Source organism: Manis pentadactyla, chromosome 11, assembly GCF_030020395.1.
Source record: "Manis pentadactyla isolate mManPen7 chromosome 11, mManPen7.hap1, whole genome shotgun sequence".
In the NCBI taxonomy this organism is placed as follows: Eukaryota; Metazoa; Chordata; class Mammalia; order Pholidota; family Manidae; genus Manis; species Manis pentadactyla.
In genome coordinates this window covers 25365641-25393421 of record NC_080029.1, presented here as the reverse complement: position 1 = coordinate 25393421, position 27781 = coordinate 25365641, and positions in this window count along the sequence as shown.

The following is a 27781-nucleotide window of genomic DNA, read 5'->3' as shown; positions in this document are numbered from 1 at the left end:
GGAATCACCTGGGGAGATTTGCAATCTACTGACACCTGGGTCCCGCCCCTGGGGGGTGGGGGGTTATTTTATCTGGGAGGTGCCCTGAGCATGGGACTTTATTACTCCTCAGATGCTCCCAGCATGCAACCATCATTGAGAACCACTAGCCCATGTGACGCAATGTGGTGGTTGGGTGTGTACACACACTGGACACACATATGACCCATGCGTGGAAACATACACACACACACACACACACACACACACACACACACATACACACACACAACAGGCAGAGCTGAATTTCCGAGAACACAAAGTAATATGTACTGCTGAGCTCACCAGCAAAGTCTGACACCCAAAGAAAATGGAAAAAAACAATTCTGAGAATGTGTTACTTAAAAAATGAAGAGGTTATCATGGGGAAAATCAGAATCTTTCTTGGGCTTCTTATTTTTGGTGTGTTTTCTCCTGTATCACACATGGGGGGGAAGGGTCCCCCAGTCCTTTCCAAGCTGATCTGACCCCACACGTCCACAAAGAGAACTGTTTGCCCAAAATTGTGCTCAGGTTTTCTGGTTGAAGCGTCCAGTCCCTGTAAGGGAGGGATAGAGTGAGTCGTCCCTGGTTCTGCCAGGTGAAATTTCTCTGCAGCCAGAGTCCTGGCCCTGGGCTGGGGATCAGTTGGGCCCAAGAGATCGTGCTCCTAGTGCTCCAGGAACTCCGGGCCTTGCCCCTTTCCCCCAGGAACAATGTGACCAAAGGAACTGCTCTCCTATCATGCAGGGGTCCCCAGGTATTTGGGGGTCTGGCCTCAGGGCAAGATGCACATGTGTGAGGTATACAGGAGGGGCTGCCTGAAGCAGGTGAGAGCTGGCCAACTTCTAGGTCCTTTCCAAATCTAGGTTTGATAAGTCAGGCATACAAAGTGAATCCAGTGAAATTCTCTGTGAAAGTCCTATGAGGAATTGATTGGTTGACTTTAATTTGGACAATCAGAGAAGGCTTCCTGCAGGAGGCACACTCAAAGATAGGCAGGATTTAAGGGGGGAAAAGAGACAAAGTGAGAGCTGCCCTATTCCTTCTCTCCTCCACTTTCTCCTCCTTGACCTCAGAGAACCTGGCTCTGCCCTGGGAGCCTTCTGCAGCCTTCAGGAGAAAGAGGGCTCTGGGAGTGGCCTGGGAAGGAGGCAGAGGGTTCCCCCATCTCACTGCCCTCCTGGAGTAAATATCAGCCCCAGCTGAGCAGCTGCATCTACACCAGCTGGGCTGACCTGGCTTTGAAGCCATCTCCCCCACCCCCGATCCCCCCGTCATCCAGAAGCCTCCAGGCCCACCCCTCAGTGCCTCACAGTTCCAAGTCATAGCAGGGGGAGATGCCCTCTGGCCTCTCCTGTAGGCCCTTGGAGCCAGGATCTCAACTGGGAATTGCCTCAGAAACACCTGGAGAGCTTTAAAATACCCAGGTGGCCAGGACCCCAGCCCACATCTGCAGAATCTGACCATCCTGGGGTGGGGGCCTGTGCTTTGAGAAGGTTCTTGCAGGGCTGCTAATGGCCAGCCAGTATTGAGACCATGGTCAGTGCCAAAAGGTAGGGGAGAAGGAAAGGAAAGCAAGATGGAAGGGAGGGAGGAACAGCTGCCCAGGGGCAAAGCCCAGAGGCTCTAAGACAGGTGGAGTACAAGGCCCAGCGAGAAGGGTTCTATGGTAAACAAATGTTCAATGAGCAGCTGCTGAGATCTGTGCAGACTCTCTGCTCCCTATGCTCTCAGAGGGGACCAGGGACAACTGTTCACCACCAACTGAGGCAAAAAGACACAAAGGCAGGAACCCTCCTGCACTGCTGGTGGGAATGTAAGCTAGTTCAACCATTGTGGAAAGCAGTATGGAGGTTCCTCAAAAAGCTCAAAATAGAAATACTATTTGACCCAGGAATTCCACTCCTAGGAATTTACCCTAAGAATGCAGGAGCCCAATTTCGAAAAGACATATGCACCCCTATGTTTATCAGAGCACTATTTACAATAGCCAAGAAATGGAAGCAACCTAAGTGTCCATCAGTAGATGAATGGATAAAGATGTGGTACATATACATAATGGAATAATATTCAGCCATAAGAAAGAAACAAATCCTACCATTTGCAACAACATGGATGGAGCTAGAGTGTACTGTGCACAGTGAAATAAGCCAGGCAGAAAAAGACAAATACCAAATGATTTCCCTCATCTGTGGAGCATAAGAACAAAGAAAAAACTGAAGGAACAAAACAGCAGCAGACTCAGGGAACCCAAGAATGGACTACCAGTTACCAAAGGGAAAGGGACTGGAGAGGATGGGTGGGAAGCGAGGGATAAGGGGAATAAGAGGCATTAGGATTAGCACACATAACATGGGGGCGAGGGGGCACAGGGAAGGCAGTATAGCACAGAGAGGGCAGGTAGTGACTCTATAGCATCTTACTATGCTGATGGACAGTGACTGTAATGGGGTATGTAGGGGGGACTTGATAATAGGGGGAATCTAGTAACCATGATGTTGCTCATGTAATTGTATATTAATGATACCAAAATTTTAAAAAAAGAAAGACACAAAGGTCCCAAAAGAGCACCTCCTATTTTCTATAGTTAAAGACTCCATGAAAGCAAAGACTTTATCATCTGTTCACTGCTGTCTCCCCCAAGACTGCTGCAGTTGTAAAGGCCCTCACTTCACAGGCAGAAAGACTGAGGCATGGGGAGACTTGGCTGAGGCCCCACAGTTGGTGAGTACAGAACTGGGACTCAGCCTGGCAGCACACCTTCTAGAGAAAGGCTCCTACACCAGCCCACCTCAGGATCTGTCACCTGGAGCCCTGGGGGGCACCAATTACCTGGCAGGGCACATGTGTTACTACAACAGCTTCCTGGAATACCTACCATATGAATCAATTAACAGGCTTCCTGTGCCCCTCAACCCGGCCTAATAACTTAGGACGGGGTCACAGCCTTCCCTTCCAGCCCCAAGATCTCTGCAGAGTCCTGAACCCCATCCTGACTTTCCAAATCAGAATGTCTAAGGATGGAGCCCAGAAATCTGCCTTTTCATTCATTACCCTCCCCAAACCCCTCTACAAGCTCCTCCACCCAGCCCCCCCAAGTTTGGCCGATGCACCTGCCTAAAGCGCATCTCCAGACCCATCCTCCAGAGCTTCTGCTCCAGTGGGGTAGAGGTTGTGCCAAAACTGTGTATTTTTGCAAGCATCCTTGCTGACCCTTGGGAAACACTGCTTCACCATTTGGGGCAAGGTCCCCAATGATGAATCCTGGGAGGGGCCCACAGATGGGTCTGGGCAATAGCAGCTACAGGCTGAAGGGAGGTCCTCCTGGGATGGGGCCCAGGACTTTTACAAATTCCTCAAAGAGGTACGTGACCCCAAATAGGTTAGAAACGAGGAGTCTTGGTCCCAGAGTGATACGTGGAGAAGAGTGAGCCTGGAGGGGGTGTCCCTTTGGGTCACATATGGCTGAACCCCGGGTTCAGATCTCCCTCTTAACCAGTGCTGACACCCCAGTCTTGTCTTAAGCCTGAGCTGAGGCCTGGCCTCCCTCAGTCCCTGTGTCCAATCCAGCCAGGCCACCCTGCCTCCCATCTACCCACTCTGCCTCCTCCTCCCCTCTCCTTCCCTGCCCCTCCCACCCCTACCCCACCAGTTTCCTGAGGATGCAGGCATGTGAGGAATGGGGATTTCAGAGGCAACCCCTTGACCGTGCTGTCCTCCTCTGAGCTCTGGTCTTGGGCGCCCTGGCTCTCCTTGCCCAGAGAGGGTAGCTGAGTGTAAGTCTATGCGGGGGTGGGGGTGGGGTGGAGAGGAAGTGGGAAAGGAATGGAAAGCATCACTCTCTATTTGGGGAGCGCTGCAATTTCTCTTTCCTGGTGTCTCCATCCCAACAGGAGACACTGAAAGGTAATGACCTGGCGTTCTTTCTATCTCTTGTGGTGCCTGCTTTAGAAAGCTGGGCTTGTGGGCTCAGCATTGTGTGTGTGTGTGTGTGTGTGTGTGTGTGTGTGTGTGTGTGTGTGCTCACGTGCGTGCACCGTTTACAAATGCAGAGGTGAACAATGCTGGGCATGCTCATAGGGGCCAGCAGTACGGCCTCAAGACAATGTAGTATCGGCAAGCACAGGGGTGGAAGCAAGTTCATCAGGTCGCAGGTGAGTGTGTGTTTAAGTTCTATTTAAGCTGTATTTGTGCGTCTTAAGTTGGGTGCACAGTGTGTCAAGCCCCAGCCAAGAGTTCATTTTAAACCCATCTTAAATGAGCCCTTTAGCCTCTCCATTCTGGGGTGCTTGAGCCCACTCCACACCATACCTGAAGCATAGGCCTTGGCCTCCAGGAGGAGCAAGCTGGGGCACTGCCCTGGACACACCACTTCTGGAACCCCAGGTCTGTCTGAACACTGGGAGGTGTTCTGAAGTCACAGGCAGCCCCTCTCACCTGTGAGGATCTGGTTGCAGGCCTGGGTGTGTGTCTGGTCTTATGGTGAGCTCAAGGCTGGCCCTGAGGCGGTGAGGAGAGGAGGGGACTGACTAGAGATGGTACTGCCCATAGGCTGCCCAGGACTGTCCCTGGAGCCATCCAGCTGACCAGTGGCCAGGCTGGGGGCCAGACCCTCCTTCCCAGGCAGGATTCTACCTAACCATGGACGCTCTGCCCTGGCCAGCTGCTACATCTCCTCCCCCAGGAGTGGACATAGGAGTGGGGTGGGTGAAAGGCATTATGGGGCAGGTCCTCCTGTCAACTCTTCCAACTCTTCACTTACCAGAGGTCTGCCCTCCAAATCATCCTAGAGGACAACGAGGCCCATTTCCAAGTGGCTGCGGTCACTGACTCGTTGCTGGACAGGACCAACCCACCCCGCCTTACTCACCCTCGCCAATGCCCAGCACAGGAGTGCCTAGGCAACATCACGGGTGTTGGGGATGTGTTAAGGAGAACAATCCTTTTGAATCCCTCTGTTTCCCCACCTTTTCCCATCTTTCACTCAGGATTCAGACATGGTAGGATTGGGTCAGGCTGGAAGCCCTGAAAACATCCAGGCAGATGCGCTGCCCTGTGGGCCCCATCCACCTCCACCCTGGGGGGCTGCTATTCCAGGACTATCATCCTCCGTGATGTTTGCATTCCAAAAGAGAGAAATTTCAGATGGTGGAGTGCTGTGGTTATGAACATGCACTCAAGAAGTTCGAGTTCCAGATCCTGACCTGGGCAAGTTGCTTAATCTCCTTGTGCCACCATGTTTTCATCAATAAAATGGGGAAGTAGTACCCACCTCGCAGAGTTGCGTGAAGATTAAATAAGGGCCAGGAACCTAACGTATACAGGTGTAAGTATGCGTGGTTACTGAAATTTGTGGAATTTCTAGGGCAAGCTCTGTTTAGAAGTCTTTTAATCTTTTAGTGCCTCTCAGGTCATCTCCAAAGGTGCATTTCTTCTCATGAAAGGCTAACCCAGCCGCCCGGCCAAGACTCAGACTTTTGGAGACCAGGCAGAGGGTTTGTCTGATCCAGAATAGGCAATCAGGGCCTTTGAAACGTAAATGAATTGTGTTTTGACTCAGCCAGTAAAAGCTGTGGGAAGCACCTTTCCCCTGGGAAGAGAACCAGAAAGCAGGAAAGCCAGGAGGTTGTGGAGGGAAGGTCAGAGGGGAGATGGCGCCTGTCATCAGACCATTACCTGAAGAGCTGGAGAAGCCTGTGACAGCACCAAGCCCAATCCTCCCGCTGTACAGATGGAGAAATCAAGGGCTTTATACTCTGGTGAGTGACTACTTATGTTTTCAGAAGTTCAGTTTCCAGATCTTCAAAGCAGAAGATGAAACCTGCGTTCGGCCCCACTGCTGGGCACGTGTAGGAGGCAGCAAAGGTGGGGTGGTGAAGCCCTCCAGAGACCTGTGCTCTCTGCCCTAGGAGGCACCAGAGCAGAGCCCAGGGCCAGTCCGCAGAGCTGGGTGGGGGTGGCTCCCATGTCAGGCAGGGCCAGGCCAGTTTGCTTACCGCTTGACCCCTCTCTCTCCCTGGCTCTCCTGTGAAGGGGCAGGGCAGTGCACCCTAAACCTGGGGGAGGACAGCGAAGGATGAGCTGAGTGGCTCTGGCCACCCCCAGGGCCCCTGGAGGCTGGCTTTGCAGCACCAGCCCCTGCTCTGTGTCCTCTCTTGGATCGTATTTGTGCTGCCCTAGTTTCTAAGAATTTAGACACTCCAGGGACCAAATTCATCATAAGAATAAAAACTCAATTCTCCATTAAAACCATTTCCTTTGTTGAAACACTGCACAGATTTGGAATCTGACAAATTAGGTTTGAATTCGCTTTCTACCACTTTCTAGTGGAACAACATTGAACAAATCTTGGTTCTTGGAGGCTCAGTTTCCCTATATAGAAAGTAGAGAGTGTCATCTCTGCACCACAGGCTTTTTGAGAAGATTATATTAATTCAGCCATTCATTCAATAAATCTACTGAGCCTGTATGATGTGCCAGCCATTGAGAATAGAGCTATGAATACAAGAAAGGCAGGCAGGAGCACGTGCTCACGGGGCCTTCAGGCAGATATTAACCAGAAGTTACCCCAAAATCTACGTCACTGATTATGTTGAGGGTTTTGGAGGAGGAGTATTCATGAGGACGACTTGTGAGCTCAGTTTTGAAGGAAAACTAAGTGTGAGCTATTTCTTTGAATCTAAAACACTATCGATTGTCAACACACTATTATTTTAGATAACAGAAAGAAAAATTCTCCCAATTAACCACGACACAGCACCTTCCTACCTTTAAAAATGTTGTTCTGTGCTTACTGAAAGAGGTCTTTCAGACTTCCCTTCAGCCCCAGAGGAATTTCCTATCTCCTACCTAATTTAAAACAAAGAAGGATCTGTAATGGCAGAGATCAGTGTAGGGTAAAATCCAAGAGAAATCCACCTCACCCTGAAGCAAGCTTGCCAGGTGTAAAACCCCCCGGAGTTGGTAGCAGGTAGGCTCCCAGGTTCTGTGGACAAGGGAGGCAGGACAGAAGGGCTACGTGACCCGCGCAGACAGAGGGCAGGAAATGTGGAAAAGGGGTCCTGGCTGATTGCTCACTGCTAGGCTCAGCTGCGGGTTGACTAGGAGAGTGGACAAGGAAAAGAGGCAAATGCCAAACTAGGAGATTATTAGACACTATAGTCTGTTAAATGCATCCTGTAGTCAGAGATTTAAGATGCAGCTTCTGCAGAATCAGCACAGACGGAGATGAGCCTCTATGATGTGCCATGTTTCTAGCCCCCATATCTTGGTTTCTAAAGACTGGTCGCCCCTAAAAGGAACCAGAGCACTTTGGGAAATAGCTAATTCCAGGGCTGGCTTGGGGAAAATACAAGATGACTCTGGAACATCTTGTGCCAGAAAGTGACAATGTGCTAAAATAAAAATAATAATAATGGGTACATGTCAATAGGAATGGGAACCAGCTTAAAGGTATTTTCTGTGAGACAAATTTGGCATAAGTGGAACACCAAAATAAATAGAGTTATAGATTATAAGCCAAAGAATAAAATAACAATTCATGAGTCTGCCTGATACAAATAAATAAATGAATAGGGAAGAAAAGAATGTTCTTCTCTAACAAAGAATGCTAAGGAACAGACGTAGAAAAAATGATGGAATTAGAAAACCATCATTTGCCAATCACCATAATATTCCTTCAGGCAAGAATCATAAATGGAAGTTATAACTAATGGATGAGAAAAAAACAAGATATTTATACACAGTAAAATAGTACATAAAATAGTACGTAGAGCAGAAAATTTTTCTTTTGCTATGAAGGACATTAATAGGATAACTGGACATGCTTGAGTAAGGTATGCTGCTCAGACAATAGAACCATATCTACACTAACTTCTGATTTTGATAAGTGTGCTATGGTTATTATGTGAGAATTCCTTTCTTTTAAAGAAATACACACTGAAGTATTTAGGGATAAAGGGGGCTGTGTCTGTCACCTACTCTCAAACAGTTCAGGAAGAAAAAGAAAGAATATGCATGTATACACATATATATGTATAGAAAGAGAGAGAAAGAAAAAAAGATTGATGAAATGGAGGCATGGTAGTAAATATTTGACAACATTTTCTAGGGGGAAAAGCCTCAATTACCAATTTCTGTGGTGTGAATATTGTGCCTCCACAGCCACTTTCAAGCTACCAATACGAAGTCACTGAACAGGGAGTTGGGAAGAGATACACACCAATGACTATAGCACCCAGCACACCCGTATAAAAGTAAACATGATAAAACTCTAACATTTGGGGAATCCAAGTAAAGGGAATATGGGAATTATTTGCACTATTCTTCTGCAACTTTTATGTAATTTGAAGTTATTTCAGAGGAAAAGCTGGGTTGTTTTTTTCTTAAGTGTGTATCTTTCAACTGATAAAATAACATACATGAACTGGGAAAAACAATGAAAGCGCATCCAGGTAGAGGCTCTGTATGGGCAAAAGCCCTGAGGCTGGAGAAACACAATTCATTGGAAAACAAAAACCAAAGAAAGCCTGAATGTGAGGGCAGGGTGAGCTAAGAGGTGGGCAAGGGCCAGGACATGTGTCATTTGTAGGCCATACTGAGGGTTTGGGTCCCAGGGAGGACAGCAGGGAGAATGTGGCCTTATTTGCATTTATTTCTCTGGCCTCCAGCTGACCTCCCATAAATGGTGACCATTAATACTGCCTTGTCTACTCCACTCTCTGCTGTCACTTTCTCTAGAGTCCTTTTTGCCCAACTAAAGTTGACAGTAAGTGCATCTGTACCCACAGGCTGCAAGGCCCAGCCCTACCTTCTCCCCATCACCTTACTCAGACCTGCTCACTGTGCACACAGACCTACCCGCTTCTCCATCTGTTTCCTTCTGGCTGTCTGAGTTTTCTAGACGAGTCCTAGAGCCCAGGGAAGGCCTGGAGAGATTTGAGTTCAAGATAGAATGAATGCGCTGTTTGATGGGGATCTCCCAGGGCAACCTCCAGGCTTGGTAGAGTTTGAGTGGCTGTGGGCTTCCTTTTTTCCAGATGAATCACTGCTCTGTGTGTCTGCGACTGTGTATGCCCTTCCCCCGACATGCCTGGGGACCCTGCAGTAACAGAAGTGTACTGGATTTGTGCACAGAGCAGCTCCTCCTGCTGACTAGCATCTGTGCCAAGTGCCCTGCTAGTGTGCATTACCCATTCCACCCTTACAGCCACTATTATGTTCATTTTGCAGGAAAGCAAACTAAGGCTTGAAAAGTTCCCTGGAGTGTTCAGGTCCACACAGCTGACCCAAAGATTCAACCCAGGTCCTCTGACCCCTGCAGCCTGCGTTTCTGCCCACAGCACCACCCTGCCTCCTCCAGTGACCCCTGTGCTGTGTCTCAGCCTGGGCATCTCCGCTGTGGGAACCCAGGCCACATGACAGCAAGCGGGCATAGCTGAGGGCCCTGCTTTACCAGGAAGGGGTTAATTGGGATGCCCTCAGCTGCAAGGCTGGCTGCCATGGCAACAGCAAGGACTGGGGGAGAGGAAGACCAGCACAGCAGGATCTTCTGAATCACTGGATGTGCAGCCCACATATTTATTCTGTGGTGAGCCCCTTCCAGCTTCCTCTGGGACCAAGTGGCCACCAGGACTGGCTATGCAGAGCAAGAGTGAGGACACCAGTTCCCTGAGTGGGCCCGGCCAGGAGGCCCAGGCCCTGTTGCTGCCCTTCACCCAGGGCACTCTGCCTTTGGTGCCGTTCCCACCAGGAAGACCCAGGGCTTCTGCTTTTAGCCTCCAGAGCCCCAGACCAGGTGGAAACCAGGAAAGAACACAGATCTGGAGCCAGAAGGGGTTAATCGATCACTCATTTACTCATTCTTTTTCCAGACATTTATGGCCCGCCCACAATATACCGGCCCCTGCGCCAGGGGCTGTGACCTGGGGTTAGCTGGAAGTCAGATGGGCTCTGCACTCATGGAGCCACCATTCCAGGGAGCTGGAAGGCCCCCCAACATGCTTTCAGTGCCACCTTAGGAAAGCTCCTTCCCCCTTCAGAGTTCACCTGCAAAACGGGGGCCCAGAAAGTCCACGTGGCAGGGATGCGTGGCAGGGATGAGACCATATATTTGAAGCATTACCTGGGTGCCCAGCACATAGTGGGGTTGAATATGCAGTTAAGACATAAATGCCTGCAGGCTGCTTACCTTTCCCTCCAGCCTCAGAAGGAGTTAGGTGATGATAAAATTCATAAATGAAAAACTCCAGGCTCTGGACCTTGGGGGTCACTGTGAAGCAAAAATCTCAATACCAACCCAGTTAGAGAGAAGGGCTCTTCCACCACCAGGCGTGTGACCTTGGCTTCAGTTCTCCCATTTGCAAGCAGGGGTGATCCTCCAACACTTACAGGAGGGAATGTACCTGAGCTGATGAGCAGCACCCCAGTGGGCACTTGACCATTCTGTTCTGCCATCTGAGCCACTCCCAGGTCAGAAGAGCCCAAGGCCACTTCTCCCACTCCCGCCTCCCAGTTCTGGCCTCCCACTCTAGCCCAACTAGTGTTTTGCTAGCAATTTGGACCTTAGCAGTTATCTGTTGATTTAATTTACGTTAGCTTTTCTGAGCTGGGCTACCCTCGTCAAGGAGAAAGCCCCCTCCTACTGCCCATCCAGGACTCTGCCCTCCCTGCCCCCTGCTTATTCCCCAGCAGCCCCAAGCAGGTGGGCCCTGGCAGTGTGAATCAAGAACTTGACTGTGTGACCCTCCCCACTGCACCCCAGACCTGGTTTCCTGGAGGACCACTGAGGTCCTCAAGGTCAGCCCTGGAGCCACCATCTGCAGTCTCAGGACAGGGCAGGCCTGGTGGGGACAGGAGGGTCAGCTAGGTTGATTATGGAAAAGAGCAACACGAACACCAAACCTGCACTTAAGGAACCAGCAAAGGAGAAAAACATCCAAGAATTTTGTATTTGGTATTTCAAAAAATACAGAACTTCAAAGTAGTCATCATGGGAAAATTCAAAATGGTGAAGGACTTCCTCATATGTATTTTGTGGCTTAGTGTTATTTTATTTTGTACTGCTCATGGGGGTGCAGATGGCATAACCTACTAGGGGTTTGGTGCCTCTAAAAGTCTTAAGTAACACCTGGGAAATGGAAGCGGGGCACACAGTCTGTGGGCTCCCGTTAGGTCTGACCCCGGAGCACAGAGAGGATGTTTTCCTCTCGCTTCTGTCTGACACCAAGAAGACGAGATTAAGCTTGGTTGGAATTGGTGCTAATGAGTTATCCAGGATTTTCTTATTCTAGGTCCAATCTTGAATTTCCTTCTTTTCAGCTGGGTGTCAGGGTACATATTTGTACCATAACAGGGTTCAAAGAGCAGATCATAGCTGTCATTTGTTGGTGAAATTCTAGAAGGTCAGTGCACTGGGCAGAAGCCTTTTCAGGTGGGGGCCTACAAGGTTGGCAGAGGAACTGTGGAGATGAGGAAGCTCTCAGCCAGCCAGGCCCCTGAGCTGGAAAATCTTTAACAAAGGATCCACTCAAACCATAGAAGAAAAGGACAGACAGACAGACATGCCTAGCAATCACATTTCCCATTAGGAAGTCAGAAAACACTTGGGTAGCAGAAGGAAAGGATGCAGATGACAAGAGAAGGGAACCCAGGGAGAATGTGTGAGGATTTCTCTTCTTGCTTTTTTAATGGACTTTCTGTTTTAGAGAATTTTTCAGTTCAAAGCAAAATTAAGCAACAAGTACAGAGTTCCTCTATACCCCTGCCCCTATTCACATAGCCTCACCAACCACCAACATCCCTAGCAGAGTGGTACATTTATTACAATACAAGAACCTACACTGATGCATCACTATATCACCCAAAGTCCAGAGTTTAAATTAATGTTCACTCTTAATGTACATTCTGTGGATTTGGGCAAATGTATAAGGCCATATACCAACCATCAAAGTATCACACAGAAAATCATCTGTGCTCCACCTATTCATCCTTCCCTCCCACCTAACCCTTGGCAACCACTGATTTTTTTACCACCTCCTTAGTGTGGCCTTTTCTAGAATGCCTTTTAGTTAGAATCATACAGTTTGTAGCCTTTTCAGGCTGTCTTCTTTCACTTAGTTATATGCATTTAAGCTTCTTACATGTCTTTTCATGGCTTAACAGCTCATTCCTTTTGAGTGCTGAATAATATTCCATTGTCCATTATCCATTCACCTACTGAAGGACATCTTGGTGGATACCAAGTTTTTGGCAGTTATTAATAAAACTGCTATAAGCATCTGTGTACAGGTTTTTGTGTGGATATAAATTTCAGTTCCTTTGGGTAAATACTAAGGAGCAAGATGGCTGGATTGTATGAATACATTTAATTATGTAAGAAACTGCCAAAGTGTCTTCCAGAGTAACTGTGCCATTTTCCATTCCCACCGGTAATGAATGAATGCTCCTGTTGCTCCACATCCACACGGTATTTGGTATCAGTGTTTTAGAATTTGGCATTTCTAATAGGTGGTAGTGGTATCTTATCATTGCTTTAGTCTGTAGTTCCCTAATGACAGAAAGATGTGGAGCATCTTTTCATATGCTTATTTGCCATCTTTATATCCTCTTTGGTAAGGTGTCTATTCAAGTCTTTGGCCTATTTTTTAATTGGAGTATTTGTTTTCTTACTGTTGAGTTTTAAGAGTTCATTTTAGGTAACAGTCCTTTATCAGATTGTTTTCAAATATTTTCTCTCCATCTATGGCTTGCCTTCTCATACTTTTGAACCTCAGCTTTTGAGTTGATGGTTCCAGCCATTGACCAAGCCAGATGTGGTACAGGGTCCAGCCATTTCCACCCAGTTCAGGATTCCGGTAATGGTCAGTCTTTGCTCCAAGTATTCCAGCAGGAGGGCAGAAACCTTGTCAGATTTGCACTGTAGTCTGATGGCCCCACCCTACCCAATCCAGCATTTTCCTTACTCCTTCACAGGGGCTGCTCCCACTAACCCCTGGGCATACTGAACTCATCTCAGTGTCTGCTTCAGACCCAACGACTTTGTGCTCAGGAGGAAAGAAGTCAGTGATAGGCCAGTGAAGGCCTGGGGGTGGGAGGCCAAGGAAGGCCCCACTGATTATGTCACCATGTTGGGTTGAAACCTGAAGCCAGGACAGCACCTGGCAGCCAAGGGGTCTGGGAGAGCGAATGTCAGGTACAAAGGCCCTTGCCTATGTGGCCAAGGCAGGGGGTGACCAAGGAGTGGGAGGAAATGAGGCCACAAAGATTGGGATGGGGGCAATCCTGCAGGCACTCGTTGGAAGTTTGGATATATTCAGATAAATCTGGAAGTGGGAAGCCACTGGAGGGTTTTCAGCCTAGAAGTAACATGATCTGATTAGGATTTTTAAAAGCTTCCATTGGCTGCTAGGTGGAGAACTAGTTACAAAGGAGCTGGAGGAGAAGCAGGGAAACCAATTCAACATTTTATTGCTTGGGTTAATATCAACATTCCAGCCCAACATCTCCCTTTAGACAATTATGCTGGCTAGTTGCATAGAATCCCATGCATATGCAGTGCAAACACACATACATACCTCCAGGTCCCCACACTCAGGAGGACCCACAGACTGCCATGTTCCCCCACATACACAGAGGCATGTAAGTCTAATGCACACATGCTCCTGTACGTGGCACCAGCAGAGACATTTTCATGCACATGCAAGTATACACACTCCCATCTGTACACTTCCTTACACACATACAAGATACTTCCATGCACAGACACACATACAGCTATACACATTTTCTACACAGCTACACAGACATACCGTTTCCCACTGTCCAAAGAGAAAAATGTCTGAGCAGGTGGGGTGGCTGGGAAAAGGTGTTAGGCATTTTATGAGAGGAAGATATCATTGCAAACCAACCTAGTCATTGAAGAAAGAAAATGCCTGAATGCCTGCTTTACCCTAAATTGCACCTGATGGTTGGGGTAGCCAGTTATTAGTGAAACTGCATTAAAGCCTTCATTCATCAGCTCAGGGCCTCCCCCAACCCCTACTTGCAGTTCCTCCCCACTAAGCTGCTGCTGCCCACCTGCCCACCCACCCCTAGCCTTAAACAGCTCTCACTGCACCCCTAATGGCTCACAGGGCATGAGGGGTAAGGCACAGGTGGCTACCCCAAAGACCTAGGAAGTCCTGCAGCTCCAAGGACCCGGCGGATTGGGGGAGGAGGTTTCCTTTCAGGGCCTCAGGTGCCTGGGCAAGCAGAGAACAGGCTGAGGGTGAGGGGTGTGGGGTGGGACTACTATGGGAAAATCTGGACCCCTCAGAAAGTAGGGCCCGCCCTCCAATCCCAGCCCCTCTCCAGCACTTCCTTCCTGCAGCTCTGAGCCCCAGACACGGTGCCCTGCCAGCAACCAGCAGCTCTTCACACACACACCTTCAGATCTCTGCCGCCCCTGCCCCCGCTGCCACCTGGAACCACTTCCTTATCCTTCTGTACCTGGCTTGGGAGCCACTTCCTCAGGAAAGCCTCCCCTTACTGTCCCACCATGTCCCTCCAATGAGAGGTCCTCCTGGGCTCATCTCCACCTGAGCTTTTATTGCACCATCCAGAGCCCACAGGGTCATACTGCTTCCCCTTCAGGGCAGACAGCATGTCTGTTTTATTCATTGCTGCTTGGCACATAGCAGGCGCTCAAAAAATACTTCCTGAATAAATGAAGGTTGCTTCTATGCACCAGCGAAACTAGAAAGCAACAGACACCCTGCCCCAGAGGAATCCTCCGAGTAAAGGCCCCTCCCTGCCCACTGGGCAGACATCCCCACCCCCTCATCAGCCTCCCTCTGCCAGAGGCCTGGAGCTGCGGTGTGTTTATCTGGACCAAGCTGTCCCAGGAAGGAGCCAGCCATGTTCCCACTCCATCCTCACTCTGAGGCCTGGGATTCAGATGTCTCTCTGGATGTTCAACATTTGCTCAGGGAATTAGAAGAAAAACAAAGTGAAACCGTTGAGGTGACAGACTGGTGACTGAGGCAACTAGACCATACCAGCCCCAGGGTTTCCAGAGAGGGCTGGCTGGAGGGGCAGGGGGCATGGAAGCCTGGGGCCGCCTGAGGACTCAGAGGAGGGAACCAAGTGGGGCTGGAGATCCTGGTGGCTCAGGCTCCTCCCTCTCCACACACCCCTTCCTGAGGCTTCCCCCTGGGGGATGGCAGCACCTGGGCCCAATCATTCTATAGAACTGATGCACTGCAAGGGCAGACCAGGGCTCCTGTAGTCACCAGGCTGCAGAAAGAGATGTGTGCGTGTTCCCTGAGCTCAGGAAACCTACGGCATGTGGGGTACACAGCCCTATAAATGCTCTGGAGGGAGCTGCAGGTAGGTACAGGCAGGTCGCAGGGGTGCTTTGAACCAGTTCCTCTCCCGGAACCCAAGACCCTCCTCTTCCTCCAGTCCTGTGGATCCTGAGGACAAGCCTATGGCTGGGCTCGCAAACGTCTCCCCTGGCCTCCAACACCTGCCCTCAAACAAGGCTGGAGACAGATCCTGGGAGTGATCTAGGGAGACTGGACCACCTCCTTCCTGCCCTCTCACTGCCTCAGACACACACTGCCTCTGCCCTGCAGTGTCACCATCCAAGCCAGCAGCCCCCAAGTTCTTGGAGAATGGCCCCTTCCCAGACCAACAGGATGAGCACCCTCCCCTGGGTTGGAAGGGAACTGCAGCCCCCCAGAGTCTCGCATCAAACACAGCTTGGTGGTCTTTGCTGATGATGCGCAGAAGAAGGCCCTGCCTGTAATGGATAGCAGGTATGGAGGGCCATTGCCCCTTCCTCCAGGGATGTCATCGACCCGAGCCTGTCTGTGCCGGGGCCACCTGTCCACCCCACAAGGCACAACCAGCCTGCTCCATGTCTGAGGCGGCTGAGCAAAGTGGGACCCCTGGGGCAGGGCAGGCACCTCTGCTCACCCCTTGCCTCCTGCCCCACTGGACCCTCTGCCCTTCCTAAGCTGCACACTGGGAGCTCCGCCCCTATTGTGCCAGCCTTCAGCAGCTCCAGGCTGCCCCAAACAAGGTGGGTGCTAGGCCCTCGTCAGCTTCTCTCTCCTGGGCTCTGTGGGTCAGGAGGGAGAGTTTGAGTGTGTAGGGGCCGCCTGGGGCTGGGGGGACCAAGTGCAGGAGAAACGGTCTTCTCTTGGCTTTGTAAAGCAGACCCACCCCCCAGCTTGAAGCTGGCTGGCATTGGCATGCGCCATAAATCTCCGGGATGCTGCAGCTGTGACTGGATTATTTATAGCTCCGGTCTTACATTCCTAACACGAGAATATCACACAAAGGGAAAGGTAATGAAATCTCACCTCTCCTGTACGTCCCTCACTCCAAACTGCAGGGCTTTCTAGAGCCCTTGTGTCTGCAGGAGGGATGACAGGCTCGCCACCCGCACCCTGCGTGTCTCCCTCCCTGTGCTGTCAGTCACAGTCCCCCTCACCCACGGTTCTCTCAGACACACTCTCACACACACATTTCCTCACAGATGCACAGGCAATTCTGCTCTCTCTGCCTTTCAGTTCACCCTGGCTGAGCCTTCCTAGGCCCCAGACACACTCCACACATCCTTGCCCTTTTCTGTCCTCCACCACTGTCTCAGTGTGACTCACTCCCTCCACTTGTGTTTTCACTTATTTGCTTTGTCACTGAAGACACTGGCGCGTTAATTACCAGGTCTGTCTTCTGTGAGGCACGTCAGCTCCTTGTCAATAGTGGGTGGAAGTGTCATCTTACATTCATCTTGCTCTGCCTTTAAAACTCCCCTGGGCATTGCCTCCCCAGGGCAACCCATTCTGTGGCAGTGAGGCCTCTGATTCCCAGGCTTGACACACACAGAAACACAGAAAACATAGGCCACAGAACACACCTCTCACCTGCTAGAGGTAACAGCTGAGGATGTTCTCAAACTGGATGCCCAGCCCCCATCCAGTGCAGAGGACAGGAAGTTCCTCTCTCTGCCTCCTGTGTTACTGTCTCCCTGGTGTTCTGTAGGATCAGCCCTGTGTTACACCATCCTGCAGGCACAAATAGGAAACCCTGAGCCCTGTGCAAGCTCCCGTGGAGAGCCACCCCCTTGACTGGCCCTCTCACACCTCTGCCCACCTCCAGGTGCAAGCCTCTGATCATGCATTCTATCTGCAAGGCAGTTAGTCACCAAAGGTTCTCCTCCATTCTAGGCACTGTTCCTGGACTAGCCATTCCATATCATGAAAGATCCAGAGGGGGAGGCAGAAAACATGCAAACACGGTATGGACCACATTCAGAACTGAAGACCCAAAGATGAGTTAACGTCATTCCTTCTTTCAGAGAGTCACTGCCTAGCTGCAGGAAGCCAGAGGCAGACAGATTAAAGAGGTGAGGGCAGTATAGTGTGACTGTGATGATGTTGTCCAGTGGCCTGGAACACTCTTGGCTCATGTTTATATCAGGTCTCATCTTTGATGTCTGTCACCTCACCTGCTGGGCCTTCTAGAATGACCTGTATAAAATAACAATGCTTCCCATTCTGTCAACCACACTCCCCCTACTTGTCCTATCCATCTTCTTAGCTCTTACCACCACCTGACATTTTTTGATGTTTATTTGTCATTGGTCTGCTCCACCAGAATGTAAGCTTCCTGAGGACAGAACCTTTGTTTTGCTTCCTCCTGATTCCCCTGTGCTTGGAGTAACAATTGGCAAGTGGTGGATGGTTTATAGGTGTCTGTTAAATAAAGGAAATGTGGGCAAATCACTCTTCAGTGTCCTGACTTTCCCTTGGGTGAAATAAGTAACAAAACCCCACTCTCACTTTCCACATGGGGAAACTCAAACTTGAAAAGAGATAATACATGATAGTCAGACATGCTTTTGACTCATCCGACCATAGATGCAAATAAATTCAGCAGAGATCAAATCCGTGCATGGCTTTGCACTCTCTATTGCATAAGCAATGAGGGACTGTGGTCACAAACAGACCGTGTATGCCCACTCTAATGGCTCTGCCCTGCAGTTGGCCCATCTGCTCCTAGAAATAGTGAACATGGGCTCTGCCATATTCAAGTGGGTGACTACCTGTGGTCACACAGCTGGTCAGGGACTGTGCTTTTGCTGCAAGTCCCTAAGAGGAGGGCAGAATTTATCAGGTTGTTTGTGTAAGCTCAGGACTCAGGAAATAACTGGAGATAGCCATGTAGGAGTCTGGATCCTGAACCACTGAGCCAAGTCAGAGGTCTAGAAAAATGATGGGTCAGGGCTCAGCGGGACTGTCTCCAGAGCAGGTTAAGAAAGATGAGGGTGCTAGGTGGGTATGCTCAGAGCAGAGTGAGGTCCTCCTATCTGTATATTGACTCTCTGCAGCACCATTAAAACGTCCTCCCTTGACCTCTATGCTCCCTGCTGTCAAGGCACTGGACGGCTAGCTCCACCCAGTGAATTTGAGAGAGGAATTTGGTTTGGGCCAAGTTTTCTTCCAGCTGAGCCCAGGGAAGAGCTAGAGGCCTGACCAGTGAGGAAGTTGCCAAAATTATAGTATCAGGGAGATTCACTGTCAGATCTAGACTGGCTTCATTCCTGAGTCATGCTTTCCTGCAGCCTTACAGCATCTCCCAGCACCCATGTGTTCTGCACAGGTGTGGTGATACTTTAAACCAATGGACAAGACCAGAAATTTGCCCTTCCCTGCTCAGTGAACTCCTATTCACTCATCAAAGCCCAGGCAAAATTGCCCAAGCTAAAGCAGTTGCCCTTCCATTATCAAGTTGTGTGTTTCTGAAACTTTCCTACTAGACTGTGAGCATATCAACAAGGACTTCGGCTTATTTATGACAACATTCTAAATGCTGAATATATGATAACTGACTATATGATCCAACAAAGCAAGGATAATCCATGCATCCTGACTCTGCCTGATTACATCTCTCATTCCTCCTCCATAATCCAGGCATCTGCTCAGCTGAAGGGTCAAGATGTTCCTGTTTGGCAGGGACAGTTACAGGTTTTGATGACCTGCCTCAGCCAGATTATTATCTACTCCACATTATCATTTATACATACTCTGCAAGGGGCTGAGGGAAATGGTTATACAAAACAGGAAGAGGGTGCCAGCCTGTAGCAGTCCCCTCCTGCTCTAGCCATGGACCCCTGGCTCCATATAGGCATGGGACCTTCATATCTTCCCAGAATCCCTTATGGAGCAGCCCGTCAGTTCTTCAGACAGGTCAGAGAGCCCCTCCTCTTGGGGGGCCTTGGAGGGGTAGAATCAGCTGGGAAGGGAATGTCACCCTTCCTGTCTGGCAGTGAGCCCTGCGGCCCTTCACTCTGGAAGGCTGAATGGGTGCATTCCACCCTGGGGCAATGTGAGCACCGGCTGCTCCCTCAGCAACACCCCAGGGCACAGGGGACAGGGCACACATAAAGCAAATACCTGACTCATCTCAGCCTCTCTCCTGAAGCTCAGAAATCTCAAGGCTCTCGGACAAAATTCACTTGATCCACAGCCTCTCTGCCCTCACCTTGTCACTGTCTTCACTAACCCTCAAACTGACTTTTTCCCTTAGGCAGATAATAACATCAGTGTGTCAAGTCAACAACTGTAGATGACTTCATAGTTTACAATATAATCCATTATCTCATTTAGTCCCCTTGATAATGCTTTGAAGGGGGTACTGTTCTTTCTACTTAACAGAAAAAAAATTCAAGGCTCAGAGTGACTTCTCCAAGATCACTAGCACAGAAGAAATGTGAACCCCTTTCTGTCTAATCCCAAAGCCTGAACAAGCTCTTCCCGAACACTGCATCTCTGTATGTTACAGCCTTTTCTGGGGGAGCGCTTGCTGAGGAAGAAAACACACAACCTAATCCCCCAGAGCTGAAATTCCAAAACAGGGCAGAGGTCAAAGAAAAGCACTAATTTCACTCCCAACCCATATCCTTATTTCCTTCTCCCCAAGCCTTTAACCAGAGTGGCTGCTGGTCAACACCAGCTTCAGGATTTGAACTAACAGCTTTTGCCCTCGCCAGGGAGACTTCTAGCAGCCAGACTGAACTCCACAGCCCAAGACTGCAGACCAAGGGGCTAAAGCATGGTGCAGGGCTCAGATTGTGGAGCCACAGAAAGCCCTAGGTTCAAATCCCAGCTCCACTTCTTCCTAGATGGAGGAAGTCCCTCCTTATGCCTCAGTTCCCCACTCTGTAAAAAAGGGGGAGAACAGCAGCTCTCCCCTGGGCTCTGGCAGGATGCAATGAGACCACGCACAGAGAGCACTGGTGGCAGGTGGGCCATATCCTTAGGGCTGTGTGGTAAGGTTGTGGTCCTGCAGGAGCCAGGGAACAGTGGGGAGATAGGGTCCAGTCTGAGCTTGGCTGCACAGAGAACCAGCGCATTAAAGTTTTGCCAGGGCTCATCTCTAGGGTGGGAGTAACTCACAGTGCTTTGCAAGGCTGTTCAAAGGCTTGGAAATCATAAACGGGAAATACCCTGCACCCAGAATCCACTAATTCCTTTCCTTCTCTCCCTCGAATGTAAAATTTCCTTCAGAAAACATCTAACCTCCTCCAGCTTTCGTTTATTATCAAGAGGAAACATGGTTTTGTGTGTACTGTGCCTGACACAGTAAATGCACGTCCCCTTGGAGAGCTGAAAGGAGCTGGATGGGCCCCGGTGGGACCAGACACAAAAAGAGCTGAGCAAGAGGATGGGCGGAGGCGGGGAGCGCCCAGTGCCTTCTGGCTTTATCGGGGCGTGCCTAGAGCTGCAGACAGGAGGTGGAGGGTCGTCCTCATGCCCCACTCAGAGAGGAGGGAGGAGTAAGACAAGGCCAACAGGCTCTGTTCCACCTGCCACTTGTTTGGTGGTGACCTTGTGGGAAGGACTTACCCTTCCCTTTTTAGGACTGTTTTCTCTCTGCAAAATGAAGTGCCCTGAAAGGTCCCCACCCCCTAGAATTTCCCAGGATGCTCCCTGATTGTACTAAAGAGGCCTGATCCTCCTGCTTGTCCATAGCCTTCTGCCTGCCTTCCCTGTCAACCACCACTGCGCCCTCCTACCCTCTCCTTCTCAGACACGTGGGGTTTATTTTTAACTAAAGTTAACAGGCAGTATCTGGAAAAGCTTGTCTGCAGAATTTCTTGCACTTGTTCGCCCCCTCCCCCACAGTGGGAGGCGGAGTAGCTGAGGGCCTGGAGACCTGCCCGACAGGTGTGGAGTGAAGGACAGCAGGCCTGGGGACTGACACAGCTCAGCCGTCCTTGGCCAGCTGGAGGACTGGAAGGGGGCCCAGCCTGGCTCCGGCTGCTCTGGTTGGGAGGAGAGGGTGCACCTGGGGCAGGGGCGGAAGTGGAACATTCTAGGCTTTCCAGACATCACCTCCCCATCAGGAGCTGATTGTCCCAGGCTTCCCTCTACCCTGGGGAAGTCTCTGGGCAGAGTGACCCAGTGCCCCATATTGCAGGCCAGGCCTCTGTCCTTCTCTGGTATAGAGGAGGAGGCAAGCAAAGCACATACCCAATAGGCAGACTGAGCATGTGCTTGGGGCACCAGCAGGAAAAGGGCATCAACAAAGTATTTGGGTTTGGTGTGGGTTTTTTAAGGTCTAATTCTTAGTATTCCAAAAATTGCAAGGAAGTAGTCATCCTGGAAAAAATCAGAACTTTGTTGGACTTCCTCACACTGATTTTAAGATTCGGGGTGGGTTTTTTTTTAATCTGTATGTGGGTGGGTTGGGAGAGGTGCTCCTTAACCTCTCAGCTCTCAGGGCTGCTAAAGGTCTTAATCCAGCTCAGGGTGTCAAGGATCAGAAAGGGGGTGGGAAATGCAGGGTGTTGAGGAGGAGGGAGCATGTGACCTCAGGCAATGGCTACATCTCCTGGAGGGAGGCCTTCCCTAGATCAGGGTCACTGCATTGTTATGCAGGGAAAGCTGGCTAGCCTAGTGTTAGAGTGCTGTGAGGTAGCCAGAGAGGCAGGATTGCTCAGGGTCCCAGAAAAAGACCCCACTTGGCAGACTGAAACTCCCACCTCTAGGCCAGACCTGGGATTTGGAAATGGCAGGGCTCTTGGCCAGAAGGGGCCAAAGATGGTAGACATTTTGGAAAGGGAACCGGCAGCCCATTTCCTGGAAGGTGGTTCCAAAAATGGAACTCAAACCTGTGAGTCCCCTGCAGGGCAGGGCAGGGCCTGCATGCCTCTTCTCCCAGAGTTTCCTAGAGCAGGAGTGTGTCACTCACAAATACCCAACAGCAAACATTTACTAAGCACCATGAACCAGCACTTCACATACATTCCCTCCTCAACTCTCATACTGCCCTTTGACATGGTCACTCTGTCCCTGCTCCAGAGGGGACGAACCAGGCTCGGGGAAGTCCAGTACCTGCTGAGGAGCACACAGCTAGCTAGTGTCAGGGTGAGGATGCAAGCCCAGTTGTCTGACCGCCCAGCATGCTTTACTCAATACCACGTCTCACCCCCACTCCAGGCCTCTGGAGGGACAAAACAGCCGGCTGGTCCCTCACCTCTCTCTGGCCCACCATGTACTTCTCAACTTTCATGGGGCCAGGAGCAGATGTGGGCCTCCCATATTCATTATGGGTGGGAAAACAGACAAACACCCCAGGCCCAGAACCAGGACAGGCTGCATGATTGACAGGGCCCAAAGCAAAATGAAAATACCTGCATCTTAGTTTTTGTCACCTCCATCCTGCACACACCATCTGGCTGGGTCTCCAGGGACCTCCCTGCTGCCAAATAGAAGGGACACCTTCTAGGCCTTATCTTCCTCAATCTCAGCCCAGTACCAACGGACCCTGTCAGTGACTCCCTCCTACAGTAGCTCCTGTGGCAGTCAGGACATTGCCCTCCGACCACCTTCCCCACCTTCACTCTCCCTCCTCCTGCCCTGGCAATCAGTGCTCCCAGCATTCCACTGCCTTCTCATTCTCCCCACTTCCCCCCAGGGACCTCATCCAAACTCACATCTCTAACTACCCCCACAAAGAAGACAACGCCTCTCAGCTGCTGCCAAGACCTGTCTTGCAGCCCAGACCAGCATGTCCCACTGTTTACCTGGCATCTCTCCCCAGCTGGCCCATGGCACCTCAGGCCAGTGTCTAAAGCTACCCAGACCTCTTCCCCTAAACCCATTTCCATGCTGCATTCCCTGGGCCCCTGAGCTGAGGGCTGGCCCTGCCTCCTCCCTTCCTCTGCCTCAAGCACCTGGGCACCAGGGCCTGCCGTCTCTCCTCCTGACAGCTCTCAGCCCTCCTTAACTTGGCTTCATCTCCATCTGCCTGGATCGCTGCAGTCCCCTTCCTTGCTAGTTTCCCAGGGTTTTCCCTGCACCCCTCCCAATCTAGGTCTCAAGCTGCTGCCAAAAAGATCTTTTAAAAAGGAAAATCGGACTGTGTCCCTCTGCTCATGACATCCTTCAATGGTCCTTCAGGATTAATTCCAAGCCCCTCAGCTTAGCTCAGGAGGTCTCACTTGCAGGGTCTGCCTCACCTCCCCACACTCCAGCCCAACAAAACTAACTCTTTGCTCTTCTCCGGTGGAGCCTCGCGCTGCTGCCTCCCAGCCCTCTCCTCCCCTCTGTCTCCTTCCTTTACAGGTCCCACCTTCTGGAAGGGGTCCCACCCATGCTCCTGCAGCCCCATGGTCAGAGCACTTCCTGTCCCGGCACTGGAGGTGTGTGGCAGGGTATCTAAGCCAAGCAAGAATGAACAGTAATAGCCAACATTTCTTGGGAGCCCATCACGCACTGATGGGCACTCTGTGTTTTGATTTTCCAACAACCTCGTGAGAGGTATTCTCATCTCACAGGGGGACCCTGATGCCCTGAGAGAGCAACCAACTTGACCAACGTTAACAGCAGAGCCAGAATTTGAACCCAAACATCAACAGGTCAGTATTTGTTGGGTGAATACAAGTTTTCAGGGCAGCATGGACCTTCAGTAGTGTGAAAGGAGAAGCAGTGGGTGGTGAGGGGAAAAAAGGAGAGGGAAGCAACCTTTCAGACAGGAGCAACTGTCTGGGACCTAGGCTTCTCAGGCCTCTGCCATCCTGAGGGACCAGGAACCCTGTGTCAGGCTCACAGCCTCAGTGGGGAGGAGAGAGCCCTGGGAAAAAGCCACTGCACGTAGGACTGGAGATGAAGGGACAAGGAGACCAAAGACAAAGATTCAGCTCTTCCCAGGGAGAAGGGCTTGACCTGGAGCACGCTGGGTTAAGAAAAGGAGGCCTAGGCTGTCAGAGGCCCTCCCTGGCCCCAGGGTGCTGGAGGCAGCCGCTTGGACTGGCAGACACCTGCTGACCCCTTCTGCCTCCGTGGGGGTGGGGCAAGGCTGAGGACTCATAGCGGCTGAGCCTGGGTGCCAGGTTCCTGTGCAACGGCCAGGCCTGCCTCCCCCAACCCCAACTGGGTTGCTCCACTCACTGAAGTGGCATGGAGACCCTTCTGGGGCAGAACGAGCCTGGAGCCTGAGAAGCTGCCTCTGGGCAGACAGTCTGGCCAGGTAAGTCAACCCTAGGTGAGGGGGATTCTCCATGGCAGCTTCTGCTCTGGGCCCCTCAGCTATCCCCCATTCTGTCCTGCCTGGGAAGCTCCCGGCCACCAATCTTTCCCCCTCCCCCAAAACTATCCAATTCTAGAGGACTTCCTTGCCTCTAGCAGAGCGGGCATGTTGGCAACTTCCCGAGTCAGAAGTCAGGAATCCGTCGCCTGGTCTTCGCCAAAAAGAGCACCGCGGGACCAGGCAGATGAGGAGAGGAGGGGTGGGGGTGGTGTAGTAGGTGGTCACATGGCCGTCTGGGCTGAGACCCAGGGGCGCAGAGTTAATGCCTTCATGTTCACGTGGCCTGACATTCCAGAGCTGCTGCTCCTGGGGTGCTGGCCGCCAGCATCTCCCCATGCCTGCAGCAACACAAACCTGTTCTCAGAGGCAGCCAGACCTCCCGGAGCTCTGGCTCATAAGCCACTAACCCATGGCCCTGGATTTCAAAGGCTCACTCCTTGCAACAGAAATCCAGGTCTCCCTGGAAGGGCTGGTGCTGGTGGGGAGTGAGGTGCGGGGCTGTGGGGCTAGGGGAGCGTGTGAACGCCCCTCAGCTATGAGACAGCAAGTGAGGCCAGCAGGGGCGAGTTACTGTGCTTTGGCTGCCCTGGCTGTAAAATGGGGTAATGAGAGTACCTACTATGGGTATTGTCCTGTCAAAGGAGAATAATAGCAACAAGCAGCCTCAAAGGGTTGCCATAATAAATAGGATATGACGATGCCTAGTCCATTGCCAAGTGCAAAGGTTATAGTCAATAGTGTTTCTCCCTTGCTCTTTTCCTTTTTCCACAGTTTCCAAGTCTGTTGTCTAGGGAAGCAATTCTGCCAGCTTCACCAAGCCATCATAGGTGGTGGGAGAGAGAGCAGTGCATGGCTACTGGTGACACAGGCACTGGACACTGCAGGAGATACCTGGCCTCCAAGGTCACCACCCAACCTCTCCCCATCCCCATTCCTTCCAGAGAAGCCCCCAAGACACACAGAGGCTTCTTCACGGAGCCCAAGGCACCAGAGTGATGTAGATACATTGGGTGTGAACTAAGGATACACATACACCCCTCACCTAGGAGCCTATCAAGAATAATAGCTAATCTCTGGCTGTGGGGGTAGGGGACACCCCAAACCCAAACTGGGGCTCTGACCCAAGTCTCTTCCTCCCAAGACCTTCTTTCTTGCCTTCAGCTTGTCCCAAGATCCCCTATATCCCGAAGATACGTATTATAAATCCAACTTCCTTTGTGCATCTAATACGGCTGAGAGCATGTCCAAACAACTGCCAACAGTGTTTACCTGGGACCGGAAAGAGACTGCCACGTTTTTTACTGAGTATCTTTCATACCTTTTTTTTTTAAACCATATGTATATAATACCTTTTTTAAAATTAAAATACCCTACCCCTGGGAAGTTAGAAATAAAAGAGGGCTTTGCTTACTGTGCTAAGGAATTTGGACTTTATCCTGTAAGCAATAGGGAGCAAATGGAGGTTTCTAAGCACGGACATGACATGCTCAGATGTGTAAAAGAACTGACTGCTACAGAGCTGTGGCCTGCAGTGGGCAGAGACTGGAGCCAACAGGAGACCAGTTGGGAGGCTGAGACACTTTTCTCTTGAGTCTAGCCTGAACTGGGGACCTCAGTTGTTCATATGGTACCCACAGAGAGGTAAGCCTTCCTGGATCAAACCCCAAGACCTGCACACAGACTCTTGTACCTGGTGGATACACATCTATGACCGCAAAAGACAGGACAACCAAGCCAGGCCCAAGAGTTAATGGCCACTTCTTTTCCCCTAAAACAAGCAAGATCGCCAGGGTAGATGATGGCTCATAGGGTTGATGCTACCCATAGGAAAAAGATGCCTTAGAAACTAGAACCCCCATCTGCTTCCTGCCCACCTCTCTGTTCACCAAAACTGAGACACAGGTGGGCTCATTCTTTGATTAAGTTTGAAGGTAGCCGGCACCTGATGGAGACTTCAGAACAGCCTTGCTCCAGAGCCCCTAATTGGACATATTGCTTGGCGAGCACCACCATGTGTTCCCAGAACACTGAGCCTAGGACATGCCCTCTCCCAAGGGCTTCCCAACAGCCCCTACAGCGTTGCTCACTGGCACTGGCTAGGCTTACACTGAGACTCTGGGAGGTAGGAAAAGGGCTGAGAGATGGGGCTCAAGCTCTGAACCTGGATTTCTCAGGCCCTGTGGGCCAGAAGTCAGAGGCCCTCTGTATGGAACAACATAGGGGTCTTGGGAAGAGCCCAGGCTCCAGGCTGGGCTTAAACTGCACACCAAGGATGGCCTTGGGCCCTCTCTGAGCTCAGCTGGCACATCTCTAAAATAGGAGCCATCACACCTTCCTCAAAGGATGGCGTAAAGCTTGGATGGCATCATGTGCATCTAGCTGGCCCACCATGCAGAACCTGGCAGGCCATTGTCTCCTTCGGTCCCCTCTTTAGCACTGGGGAGAGACAGCCAGGCTGAGGTGGCAGGAATAGAGGAGAGAAGCCACAGCTCAAAGGGAGGCAAGAGGTGTCTTAGTCAATCTTTCTCCCTTCTTACTTAATTCCGTGCCCAGATGGTTGCTTATCCAACTGTCTTTAAATCTTCAGAAGTTTCCAATCAGCAAAGGTGGAGATGGTATGAAGATCCACACGTCAAAGTTAAGAAAAGACTCCACTAGTTCATGCCCACCTGCTATTTATAGTCAGAAACCTAGAAACTTCTCTGAGCATCCCCTTTCCTAAAGGGATGGCTGCAAAAGACCAAGGGACAAATGTTTGTTCCCTGTCTGCCAAGAGTTAGAAAAAACACTGAGCCCCACGCCACCAGCCACTCACTCTCCTTTGGGCCACCTCATCATCACCCTTTCTCATATACAACTCTAGCTGACCAAGTGTCATGAATTATTTGTCTTTTAAATATCCATTGGCACTGTTCTCTAACAGGCATCTAGCTATGGCTCTGCCATTGTGTGACCTTAAGCAAGTTACCTCACCTCTCTGTGCCTTGGGCCCTCATCTTTACAAGGTGGATGGGCTGAACCTAAGTTCTGACCTCAAGTTCCACGGAGGGACTTTAGATAAGCATGAACACCTCTAAGAATCTGGTAACACCAATTGCATCCCAGAAGGGAACTGGCTGGCAGAGGGGCCAACTGCAGAAAAGAGACCTTTCTGTACTGGATTCCCCTTTGCATCTTT